Here is a 13070-nt window from a genome sequence, read left to right as displayed (position 1 = left end):
TGTAAGCTGATGACTTGGGACCAGAACAGGCATCTTATGGCTACTGGATCCGGTCACTGGTCACTGCAGTCATTCTATTTTATTAATAAACTTACCCTGGTTTGTCTTTAAATCTGACTGATTTATTTGTGAAAAGCAATTACTTAATACATACCACAAGAGCTGCAATTTTGTCATTTAACCCCAAAGCCTATGTGTTACATGAGCCAAGTGTACACCCCAGCTTTACTTTTCCCTCTAGAACGTGAGGATGCTGTGCTGAACTCTCTCTCAAAATCAGAGTATTCCAGGCAGCTTGTTAAAGTCCAGCAACATTGTTTCAAAGCTCTTAACAGAGGAACAGCTGGCACACGACAGTCAGCTCAAGGAAAACAATGTAATAAATCTCATGAAAATAAATGGAAAAGAAAAAGGGTTTACATACCTATGTTTGACAGCTGTGAATGGATCTGTAGTTTTCCAATTGTGCTTCAGTGACGAGTTTCCTGACCCAGCTCAGATCTCTTGAATACCATAGTCAGGCACAAAGAGCCATTTCTCATCTACAGGAAGCATCAGCAAAGAGAGAAAATAAAACCAAAACAGCGTAGTTCAGACCAATAGCTCTAACATTCACAGGACATGGGAAGCTGCCAACCCCACACAACCACCCTCCCCACCTAATTACATTCAGCTGCTTGTCATGTGGTCTTGCTGACAGATCAACTGATCTCTTTTCCCCCTTTTAAAAGTAAGCAAAGTAGCTAACTATATCTCCCTAAACCAGGTAACACACCTTGAGCTTTTGCATAAACTACTGACCCTCCTCCTTGTCATAGGGAGAGGAAGTTGCAGTGTGTGAGTGCAACTTTTTCTAAGTATACAAAAAAATAAAATACAGCAAACACAATAGCCTACTCTACTGAAACACAGCAAGCACCGAAGTTCCCCAGAGTGGTTTTATTTCCCACCTTTACGGACAGCAGAAAAGGTTAGTGATAACAAAATCGCCACAGATACCAGAGAGAGACCGTGTGAGAGGGAGCTGGAAGGATTTGGGAGGACAGTGGCAGCTGTACTGTAGGACCTTGTAGGCATCTGTGTCCAGTCCTCTCTGCTGAACCACTTCTGATGGCAACAAGCTCCAAGAAGAGATCGGAGTGATGATATTGCCAGAAACTTTCTGAAACACTGATGCTAAACCTGCAAGCTCCTGTCCCTGCACAATCTTAAGAGACACATGCAGACATTTTAAACGACTCCAAGGAAATAAAACTACTGATTGAACATGTAAACCAACTCTTCAATGAGTCAGTTTCCAAGGGCCTGTTAACACAGGCCCCTAAGATGCAGAATTCACACGTCTGCCCTGATTTCAACACCGGTGTCTGCACTGAGGCACTCACTGGATGGAGGGTCCTGCACTGGATCCAAGGGCTGAGACAGGATCTTCACAGCCCCCTGCAGTCCCACGAGACCTCTTCCCCTCTCAGACACCCCTGACATTACAGATGCTCACAGGAGAGGACTGAAAGGTGTGGACAAAGCAAGTTTTGCACTCACTATGTAAGATTTAGCAGATGTGAGCTTTTGCAGACAAGTGTCCTTGCACAATCCTTTCTTGCCTCAGTTTCTTTCCTCAAGCTGCTTCAAGAGCAGCAAAGAAAGAAAATTAAGGTGGTGTCTAAAACTAGTCTCCGATCTTATAATTTAAGAAGTGCTGCAGACAGGCTGCTACAAACTTTTCACGTATGGATTCATCTACCAATAACAAAGACAGCTCCACATGCTTCTTAACTCACTTGTTTCAGTGTTCAACTATCTCGCCTCCTCTCGTGAATCGAGGCAATTTTTATTTTCCTTGCCCTGGTGAACATCTAAGTTCTGTTATACAGAGCTGGAACACTTTTTATGCCCTGCCTTAGCTTTTCCCCAGAATTAACTAAGATATATTTCTTTGACGTTTAGTTACAGGTTGTAATTTTTAAAACTCTACCTCTTCTTGGTTCAATCCAATCTTCTATAAATTTCACCAGTTTTAGAGGAATATAAAGGACTCTTTTTTGCTCCTACATGCAATTAAAAAACAGAATTGCACTCAATTTTCAGCAACATGCACATTTTTAATCTTTAACTGCTTGCTTCCCTGATCAATACTGGTACATTTGCTTAACTGTGAAGAAATATTCAGACCACAAGCACCCTAGAATTTCTGGTAACTGCTCCAGAGTGCAGAAGGAGGAACAGGATAAGAAGTGTTGACAGACAAAGCAGCAACTTGTCTGCCATGTTGCAAACAGCCCTGGGGGGTGACTACACACACTGAGCACAAACTGTCTGTCTGGAAGTCTCAACCAGCAAAGTAAATGGAGTTCAAACTCCTCCACACAGTCACATGTTTGCCATCTTTAATGGAAAAACAATTCATAAATAATCCCCAGACTTCAGCGTTTTATTTCAGGATGAAATGAGGCTGCTCAACTTGCCTCTTACCAACTTGGTGTGAGGAACACCAACTAATTTTTCCTTCCCTCCTCCCAGACAAGGGTTTTATCCAAAACAGTAAGACTTTGCCAGAAAGGTACAGCTGAAATAAAGAGGTTTTCTTGAGGGTGAAGTTATGTTGATTTCAAACTGGAGATTTATAAACTGGGAAGACATCAATGTTTGGTTATTTATAGTCTCTGTTTTTAAACAAACACGTCTGCAGCCTCTCAGCAAATGCTGCACAGGCAGCTGAGCCAGCCCTGCTGTGGTGGCAGGAAACAAAAGCAAACCAAGCAGCAGCAGCTGGAACAGGAACCACTGCAGGCAGCCCAAGGTGAGCCTTCCTCCCTCTGCTACCCCAATCCGAGGGGGTTATAAGAGCTTGGACATCTTCTCAGTTTATGTAGGGGATCAAAATTACACCAGTAAAGTTCTGAAACTGTGAAAAGCAGTTTTGAAGCTCCAGCTCTACAAAGGAATAACCATCTATTTAGTTATTCAATATTCCTGATGTTTTTACAAGTTCTATGAACAGGTTGTATGAACAAAGTTATCTGAATGCATGGAATTTATGGTCTACTTGTAAAAATTTTGTATGCTTTGCAGGCCCAGGAATTTAAGAGGAAATTTGAGGAGTTAAACACAGTGAACAGTGTGGAGCATTCTTCATTACAAGCATCAGAATATTTGCCTTCATACATTCCATGCCCCTGAGAAAATTTGCAGGTGTCCAAACTGTCCTGTAGCAGATGTTTCTTCTGTAAGAAAAATGCTGATTGCTACCTGCCCACAGAAATAAAGACATCTGCCACTGGAGAGAGGAATAGGAGAAGAAGTGGATCTAGTAACAGCCCATTTCAGATAATGCTACAGAACACATCCCTGTTTCCAAAGCCAAGAGCTGTGCCTAACATCAATGTCATCTGCCCCTGCTCTGCAGTAACATATCAATACCTCAGGACAGAACTCAAAAGACCTGAAAGGAGGAGATAAATTCCATATAAAGGATTTTTTCTTTTGCTTTCCTCTCACCAGTATCCTTTCAGGGAAGAAAAGAAAAAGAAAAAAAAAAAAAAAAAGAAGAGACGACAACCCACACTCACAAAATCAGCTTTCACACCAGAGCTCCAGAACTGTAACAGCTGAACTTTGCCAGGACCAAATCATGAAATAACCCCTCAGTGATTAAAATAAAAGTAGGTCAGGCAGGCCTTTCTGCTACCCAAAGGCACACCTGCTAAATATTTAGTAATATTCAGATTAAAGTAAAACTTTCATTATGTTCTTTCAACTGTAAGCCAATCTAGGCAATTTTAGTAATGGTGACAGAGCTTTCTTTCAGCATTGCAAGAGATAAAATATCGGTATATTTAAGGTCTGTAGATTTCACCTGGAAAAGAGGTTCTTTAAAATAATCTGCTCCAAGAGAGGCTCTAGATAACTACCTTTCAAGAATTACCAGGGTCTCTTCAACAATAAAAAGTTAACAGTAAAATAATCAACAAATGAAAAGCATCAGCTTTGCTTTCACAGAACATCACACTGCCTAAAGACAGGAATCCTTTGCAGCAGCTGGGCACTCAAGATCAGCACTTTGAGAAACTTCAGACCAAACTCTTGTCATCAGAAAAAACATCAAAAGATTGCTTCCCAAAACAAGATTTATATATGGTTATATTTGGCCTCAGAAAAGATTAGTAAAATTATCCCAAACAAGCGACTTTAATTGATCTGTCAATTCTGTTCAACCGCAGAATTTCTGCCTCTACATCACTTTCTGTTAATGCCCACGTAGGCACAGTCTATCCCCAAGGCAAAGCCAAGCGTAGATACCTACTCCAGATCTGAATTAGAAGGGGAAGGAAAGAACCCTTTAATACCTGAACCAGGTTCTCTCTTATTACAGGTCTGAAATATCAGAAAGAAAATTGTATTAAAAAATACTATTGTACATGTCCTTGTATAAGATGTTAAAACACCAAGAAATGGTGAAAACAAGTTTATTTAAAATGGCAATAAAATGTGTATGAATAAACATGAGTATTTGTTCTGACTGAAATGAGCAAATGTCATCATTTTGCATGTAGGAAATGGTATTTTGGCAACATTTGCAGTACTCAAATTATATAATCTGTACTCAAAAGAACATTTAATCTAAAGACGGATGGATTATTTGACATGCTACAGCTCTTCTGTGAGACTATGTTGGTTCACATTTGGTAAGACTTATGAAGTGTGTGCCTGACTGCATGAGGAGAGCACCTAGAGCAGTACTGCATGAGACACCAGTGGCCCTGCATTGGGTGAGAAGCTGTAAAAGCACACCAATAATCTGATGTCTCTATCTTCAGCCCGAAGAGCTACAGATCTCATTTTAGATCAGTGATCTTTGTCTACTTTAAAGGGTTGATGACTAAGTGAACTTTTTAAATTAAAAAACATAGTAGCTTTGCAGGAAGCTTCTGTCCCAATTTAAAGGAACATGTGCACTACAGCTACTTAAGAAAGGATTTTCAAGGTTTTACAATCCTATATTAATACAGCTTTGAAAGTGTCTGTCATATTTTTATCCACACTAAAGATTGATTGATATGTGTTTATTCTTAGCACTACCTAATCCAACATGTTATTTGAAAACCAATTTCAGCAGAGCTGGGTTCTCTTTCCAGCAAAAGAAGACCTTGTTCACATCTTTTCTGAATCTACTTAATAGGGCAAGTGGTTCTTCATTCTCCTCACAAGCTGACAACAGTGCCTTTTACACTTTAAATCTGCCCTCAGGAGGAAAAATGGAAAGGTTAGTTATGTGAAATATGTGACAGACAGAGAAGTCTGCTGCTTCTGAGCTACAGCAGAGTAATGCTTCTGCAGTGTATTGTTCTTTGATCTTCCATGCAATGAAGCACATGAAACCAAATTAAACACCTGTGATGCCTATTTTTTTCTACCATTTCTTAAAGCATGAACACCATTAACATTACAGCTCCTTCATATTCCCATTTATTCAGTGACTCCCCGGGTTAACTAACCTGACTGGTCGATCTGCCTTCCTTCAGGGTGTGCAGGAGGAATGAGTGGGCTTGGAAAGGTGGTGATTCTGCAGTACATTACCAAAGTAGGCCTTCAGTTCCATTGGCCCCATTCCAGTCCCTGTGTGACTCCCAGTTACTAAAAACGTTACTGCTCCCATTCTTCATGCTCCCACAAGATGCTAGGCTGAAGAAAAATTCCCTAGGGCTCAACACACCACACTGGAGATTATAAATGCAATAATGACTTCTTGGAACAAAGCTCCAAATTTGCAATGCAAAAAACAAAGCTGAAATGAGGACATGCCTCTTAGCCTGGTTTCCTAAGGAAACAAAGCTCATTAGAGAAGGGCAGAGACACTGAATTTCTGTTATTTCTGCCTTCTCCCCCAACATTTGAATCTGCTGATCAGCTTTAACATTCCTTTACAGAGGGGAAGAAGCCACATAGATCTGAACTTTCTCTATACTTTGTGAAAAAATGGCAAGCTGGGTAAAGGGATGTGTGGGATGCTGCCTCCCCTGAAAGCTAGCAGTTACAGTTTCCAGTTCTGCAAGGGAAACCCACCAGCTGCCCAGGTCGTACCTGCCGCAGCACATACTGTGACCGTCATTCAATATTACATTTGCTTTCAAGTTGAATTTAAAAGACACCATGTATTTTAAAAGCAAATCTACTATTAAAAAGTAAATGGAATAAAACCAGTGGAGTTTTGCTGAATTAGCAGTCCAGATTTGGGGGGGGGGGGGGAATGGGGGACTGGGGGGTGCTGTCTCATGTTTTAAAACCTACTAAAAAGCATGATTCTACTTTTGCAGCACGTTCTTTTCACAGGCCTTCCAAAGCCTGCTCTGCAGCTCCTCATGACACACAGCAGAATCTCAGGCCCTGTGGGCTATATCCAAACAGACAATTCTAGAAAACTATCAAATAGAGATTTATAGTCACCTCTTCCATTTCACAGATAAAGAACATTTTAAAAACTACTACTTTAACAGCTCCAACTTGAGTCTACATTTATCCAAACTAAAATTATGAGAATTTTGCTATTAAATTCAGAAGAAACACAATCAAATCAGACAGTACTATCTCCAAACTCTGTTAACACCATCTCTGTACAGAGATGTCTATCCTGACACTGTTCCAAGAAAAAAATATGGAAAAAAATAAGTATTAGTCAGACAGTTCACGCTCTGACAGAAAAGACCTGTCAAGTTGAATCAATGTTAGAGGAGAAAGTCAGTGGAGCATGTGCAGTTACATGCACAGGATCTGATAGTGCTGCATGAGAAAGACTCTGTTGGAAACGGATGATACCAGCAGGGCTAGAACTAAGCTGATACCTGTATTTTGGGTCATATTCTGTCACGTATAAAGTTTGGTTTAGAACAAAACTAGTGGGGATGGGGGAGGAGGAATTATGATTAGCCTCTGCAATTAAAAAAAAAAAAAAAACAAGCCACCATAAAAAGACCCCAATTATCCTGCTTTTTGCTATAATTCACATTCCGAATGTTATTAGGCTTCCAAGCAGACTTGGAAAGCACCAGCCATTGGCAATAACTGTAGCAGCAATTCATCTCATACAAACCTTGCATAAAACAGCTTCACAGCACAAGCAATCCCACAACTGTGAGCCTTGAGTGATTCCCTGAAATTCTCAAAATGCACCACCACTCCATGACAGTCACAAAATCACCAGCAGGGATCTCCAGGAGGAAGCTAATTTCCCTCAGCAACTACCAATATAAAATACTGTACTAGCAAGACTGGTGGATACACAAGAGAAAAAACAGAAAACTTGCATTTTTTATTCATAGAAATGAATAAAGTTTTCTTTTCCCCCTACCCAACATATATGCTTTATTGGTCCTTATCACTACTAGCAGCCTTCAGTCCAGTCCAAGTATTTCCTCTCCCCAGTGGTGTTACTGGAAAGAATTGTTTTCTTCCTTTCAGTTCACAGAGCAACCGTTTTCCTTACCGTCTTTGGGCGATAAGAGAACCAAATGAAATATCCCACAGTTAGGAAGATAATGAGCCAGACCTTAAGACAGACTGGGCTGACTTTGGACAACAGCACTTCTCCAGAGAACCTTCATCACCTTTTAATGACACATGCTTAACAGAAGTATTATAAAAATTGTGCAACAGTTGTTTTCAATTTTGCTTTGCATTCTGCTGTTTCTAATTCAAACCTGAAAGGGGCTTACATACTTGAAAGCCTATCCTTTCCAACAAAATAAACTGCTCTTATAAGAGGCATTGCTTCTACTCTTGGAGCTCAACTTACCTGAAAGTATTACTCCAGATTCAGAGTTTTTATCCACTTTGCTATTTATTCCTTTATCCTGTTATCACCTTTCAAACCAATAGCTCTGCACAGCTGCAAAACTGGAATCACAAACTCCAAAGTTAATTTGGAATCAGCTACTTGATTTATTTGATGGGTGTAGCAGTGTCCTTACACCCATCCAGTGCTTTATTTGCATATAAAATATCATAAAATATTTCAGCAAGGTGTACTCCTTAAAGTCCTTTCATTCACATATCACATTGACACAAAGAATTATTGCAGAAGTGCAGATTAATTTTCAAAATACCCTTCACAAGTAAATTTTTTTTCAAAATACCCTTCACATAAATTTGACTTTCAATTTAAAAACATTGCTCACATATATACCAACTTCTTTTGTCTACTGCAAACCACAGACTTCTGGAAAATTTTTACTCCTGCTAAATTTGTATCTTCACTGGTGTTTTCTGCCCCTTTGCTACCTTATTACCAGTCTTCACATTGTCTTCCGGAAGTGCCTTTTCCTGACACGCTTTATTCTTACCCATTTCTCATCAGTAAAAGTATCAGACATAGGGAAAGAAAATAGTATGAGAAATGGGTTTGCAAACTCAGGAAAATATCACTGCACTGGTTTACATTTTGATATCATCCTCAGGGCCATAGAAGCAAGGACATTTGCCTGGAAGAACTTGTTAGGTCTGCTCCAGAGTGCTGAAATGTGCCAAAATGTCAAAAAGATTCCACCACCCAGTATATGCAAAACTGTCACACACACCCCAAAGCATCCTCAGCCCTTTGAAGCCACACCAACACCAGAGGAAAAAAGTATGCTAGTTATATGCCATATTTTAATCTATATGTCATAAGGCTTATTAGACTGTAAAATAAATCACAGGCACTGAGACTACTTATTACTATAAATCAAAAGTAAATTCTGCTGTTTTATTTATGAAAATACAACAACGTAAGGCTGTTCCAGGAAAGAAAGTTAGGGCTAGGACTTATTCACAAAGCTCCACCGGAGATAAAAGGATCATTAAATCATTAAGTGATCTCAGCTGATTTAACATGGTTCGAGTTAGTCCTGCCTCCTGACAGGTATGCAGTTCTGACTAAGAAAAGAATAAAAGAAATGAGGAAAAGAAATCTCATAACCAGATGCTATACCCAGAGGAAGACTGATTTGGAATATATTTGTATGAATAGAAAAAAAATGTGTTTCTGCTATAGAAAGCTGCCTTTTAAGTAAGAATTTATCAAACCATGCTGTACTTAGACAACTTTTTTGCCATGTTTGAAGCCAGTGTTGTAAACTCAGATTGTATTTGCAGCACTGGGTGGTATCTACAAAACAGGAGCAAAAGCAAGCTCCAGAGCACTACATATGCCAAGCCCAGAAACTGTTTATCTATAAATACCTAAGTAACCCTTTGCAGGACCAATCACAAGCGCAGAGTACAACAATGCTGCCTTAATATAGAAGGGAATATTTGATGATTAATTATTTAAATCATGAGTTTAAAACATTTTAAATGCAACTTAATTATTTGCTGGGACATCAACAGGGGAAAAAGAGTTGTCATTCTTTATATTCCACCTCTAGTGCCAATTTTGCCTGTTCCTTAAAATTAAATTAATTTCTAACTACCTCTGTTGACTGTGACAGACTGATCTTAGTAATGGTGTTGATCTGCTAGATTATGCTGAAAGCTGACAGACCTATCACTGGTCACTTAGCAGCACAGTAGATATCCGGCAGTATCAGCACAACCAAGAATTCAAAGGCACACAGGGGTTACTGCACGTAATACTTGTTTCTGTAAATGTCAGAAGCTATTTAAGAATTCTTTTATCATATCTTCTCTTTGAAAGAAAAGGAAATGTGTAACCAAGTGATAAAATAATGTGCTCCCATGTTTAACAATAGTGATAAAACAAACTTACAGTCTGGTTTTAGACATCTGGTCGCTGATGAGAAACTTTGTTAACTGTGAAAATAAACCAGTGTAAGTTGTAGAACACCCTCTCTCCCCAACTCCTTTGTGCAAGAGATGTTAAATTAGAACCCTGAACATGCTGTTCTTTTTTCCATCTTTTTAACTTATGCTTTTAAGACATCCATTTAGCATCACAAATTCTATTCCTACATTTACCTAACATCTAAAATGCATATGGTAGTATATGCTTTTCCCTTGCTGGAAAATACTTGGAACACCCACAAAATTAGTAAAAAGTTTGTGACAAGAAAGAACGGCTGAGAGAAGATGTCTGTGTAAGATTAAGTTTCCAAGAAACCGCAGGCAGAATAGATTTCGTAGAGTTTCAAAGAAAAACCTGTTAGTAATACATCACCTTGCAGAACTAACTCCAAACACGTATGTGTTATCCTGATGAAAATCTCCTAAGCACCGTCCATGAGGGAAGGAAGCGTTAGAGGAGTCATACAATCAGAAAGCTCAAAATATTCCTGATGCACCTCTAAGAGATAAAAATTGAGTGACTTTGACAGTTCTAAGCATGTCCTTTATACTTTGCTAGCACCATTAAAAATACCACTTATATATCAATATACTCTAGTTACTTACAGAGAGCTAGGAAAATCAATAGGTGTTTCTGATAGATTTAGCTTTCTTTAGAGCCAAGGTCATCTAAGTGTAAATTCAACCCAAGCACTGCAAATCAGGCTGAAGGGCCCTTCTGAGCCTTCTTAGCAAGAAGCCTCCCTCAGACAAACATGCACTGTTCAGAAAGGAGCAACAGGTCTGTGGATACTCACATATAAGATTTAAGTCCTGGCTAAGCAGATATAACATTATTATAGTGCTTTCACAATAATTTACCATTTTTAAAGCCTTTTTAAAAAATTTAAACCAGACATGCAATCCCTTTCTCCTCTGTAAAAAGAAACGCACGCTTAAAGCGGTGGGAAACTTGCAGGTGCTACAGCTGCTGCGCAGGAAGGCCCGAGTGGGGTTATTTGTTCGCATTCAGGGCAGCAGCTGTGAAGGGAAGCACATGAGGGGCAGTTCAAAGGCCGAGGCTCCGAACGTCTCGCTTCGATCTCCCGAGTGAGGCCCCTTTGTTAAAGCCCGGGTCGCTGTTTTGGAGGCGCGGGCCGAGTGATAGGGCGGCAGCACCCCGAATTCCCTGCCCGAAACACCGTCCTGGAGCTCTGATCAAGCCCTCTGCCGGCCCGGCCCGGCCAGACCAGGCCGAGCCGAGCCGAGCCGAGCCGAGCCGAGCCGAGCCGAGCCACCCCGGCTCGCTGCCCTGCTCGCCTCCCCTGCCGCTTTACCTGCTCGCCTCCCGGCCGCCGGAGCTCCCTAAGCCGCGTCCCGCCGCACCTGCCCTTTTTTGGTCTCCGACGTGTCTTTTCCGTCAAGGCAACATCACTTCCCGTAAAGCCCGAGGTGGGGGCGGGTTGGGCGGCGCCGCCCCGGCGTGTCCCGGCCCCGCCGCGGCCACCTGGGCGGGGTGAGCGCAGCCCAAGGGCAGCACCGCGCGGTGCTCAGCGGCATTAACCGGGCTGGCTCTTCAGCCCTTCCCTCCTCACCTCTCTGAAAGATCCTGTGCCATTTAGTAAGAATTCATGAGAGGCGAAACAGGTTTTACTGCGAAAATGTGCCGTGCCTGGTTAATGCGCACCACTGTGGGTTTAATGAGTTCTTCCTGCCGCCTGCTGGCTGCCTGCCCTCCCCCGCAAGGGAAGAGTCCTCTTCACTCTCAGCAACTGCCCAATAAACGCTTTCAATCAAGCAGTTTCAAGAATTCAGCAAGCTGTCTTAAGCTCAGTTGCGTCAATAACCCTTTCCACCTGCATCACTTCAGACATCCTCTTTCTTTAGACTTTTCTAATTCAACTGCCATCTTTATGGACAATTCCAGTAGTTACATTTACAAAGGAAGTGCCTACTAGACCTGAACTACACCTCTTCAAAATAAGCTTTTCAATACATAGTGGTATTGTAAAGGACGCTGTTGGAGTCATTGCAGTAGTTCAGTATTTGCACTGAACTTTTGCGGCAATTTGTGGCATTTCCTCATAGAATCATGGAATAGTTTGGGTTGGAAGGGACCTTAAAGACCATCTAGTTCCAACCCCCTGTCATAGGCAGGGACACCTTCCACTAGACCAGGCTGCTCCAAGCCCCATCCAGCCTGGCCTTGGACACTTCCAGGGATGGGGCATCCACAGCTTCTTTGGGCAACCTGTACCAGAGCCTACCACCCTCACTGTAAAAAATTCCTTCCTAATATCTAATCTAAACCTGCCCTCTTTCAGTTTAAAGCCACTGCCCATGTAATATTATGTCCAAACAGCATTTACTGCACTCTGCACCTCCCAGTCCACCTTCTATTGCTATCCTCCCATCTCAGCTTCCATACCACTGCCTCCAGCTATCACATTGTTGGCTTAAATTATAAAGACACCCAGACAATAGGTTTCTTCCCGCATTCTGTCCAAACAAGATTCTGTGTTAAAACCAAAACCTGACATAAGTTTGTCCCAAGATCTCCTGGGTTTGGCTTCTTTTTAGATTTACTGAAGTCTTGACATATCTACTGATCTGGTTTCCCCAAGTCTCAGATGCTGTTCTGTTGGACTAATCCACACCTATTCCAAGAGCCATGCTGTCTTCCTGAGTTACGCACCGAGGCTCTTCTCCAAGTACAACCCATTTTTCAGGCAGACTTATTTATTAAATATCCACTGTAACCTCACTCTGTCAGGAATGAAAGCTGTGTGTATGCACATGTGGTACGTGTGTGTATGTACCTATGGCCAGGTCTGACTGTAAGCTAAGGGTGAAAAAGCTGGGTGCAGTTCCTCTCTCAACCATTTGCACAACTGCTTTCCCAACTGAGCTGATATATTAAGAACTGAAACCGTGAGAAGCAGAGAAAAATTGTATTTATCACTTGGAGGATCAGATCAGAGGCAATCCAAGAAAACCGATGGAGCACAACCACGCAGGAGCAGCTTTCTTCTTCGAGTTTCCTGATGTTATATAAATTAAGATGTGAAACAGACTTTCAAACATTCAGAATGTCATACATAATTCAACATTCACGTCCCAAAGTCTGGTACCAAACACACAGGCACGCAGCTGCAGCTCCAGCAGGCGAGTGGCTCCAGCCCGTGGCCGGGCTGCAGAGGCGGCTTGGGAGGGACGGTCCCGGCGAGGGACGGTCCCGGCAGGTGACGGTCGCGCCGGCTCCGAGCGGCTCCATCGCTCCCGACGGACGGGGTGTGCGAGGGCCGGGCTGCGAGGCG

The 13070-nt window shown here is 41.7% G+C and overlaps 1 protein-coding gene across 2 annotated transcripts in view; it reads right to left on the bottom strand.

Moving 5' to 3' along the window:
- The window catches only part of RAB27A (RAB27A, member RAS oncogene family), a 31182-nt gene extending 19946 nt beyond the window's left edge, over positions 1 to 11236 (bottom strand). The window contains exons 1-3 of one of the 2 annotated variants that reach the window (XM_048317766.1): positions 11091 to 11236; positions 10148 to 10196; positions 425 to 542 (exon numbers count right to left, since the gene is read on the bottom strand). The gene's annotated coding sequence lies outside the window, so the exon portion shown is untranslated. The remainder of the gene's footprint in view (positions 1 to 424; positions 543 to 10147; positions 10197 to 11090) is intronic. The other variant, XM_048317765.1, reaches the window with a different exon arrangement.
- Positions 11237 to 13070: the final 1834 nt, after the last annotated feature.

This window comes from Corvus hawaiiensis, chromosome 13, assembly GCF_020740725.1.
Source record: "Corvus hawaiiensis isolate bCorHaw1 chromosome 13, bCorHaw1.pri.cur, whole genome shotgun sequence".
NCBI classification, from domain to species: Eukaryota; Metazoa; Chordata; class Aves; order Passeriformes; family Corvidae; genus Corvus; species Corvus hawaiiensis.
The sequence above is the reverse complement of the archived record's forward strand: the minus strand, read 5'-3'. Positions and strand labels throughout refer to the sequence as shown.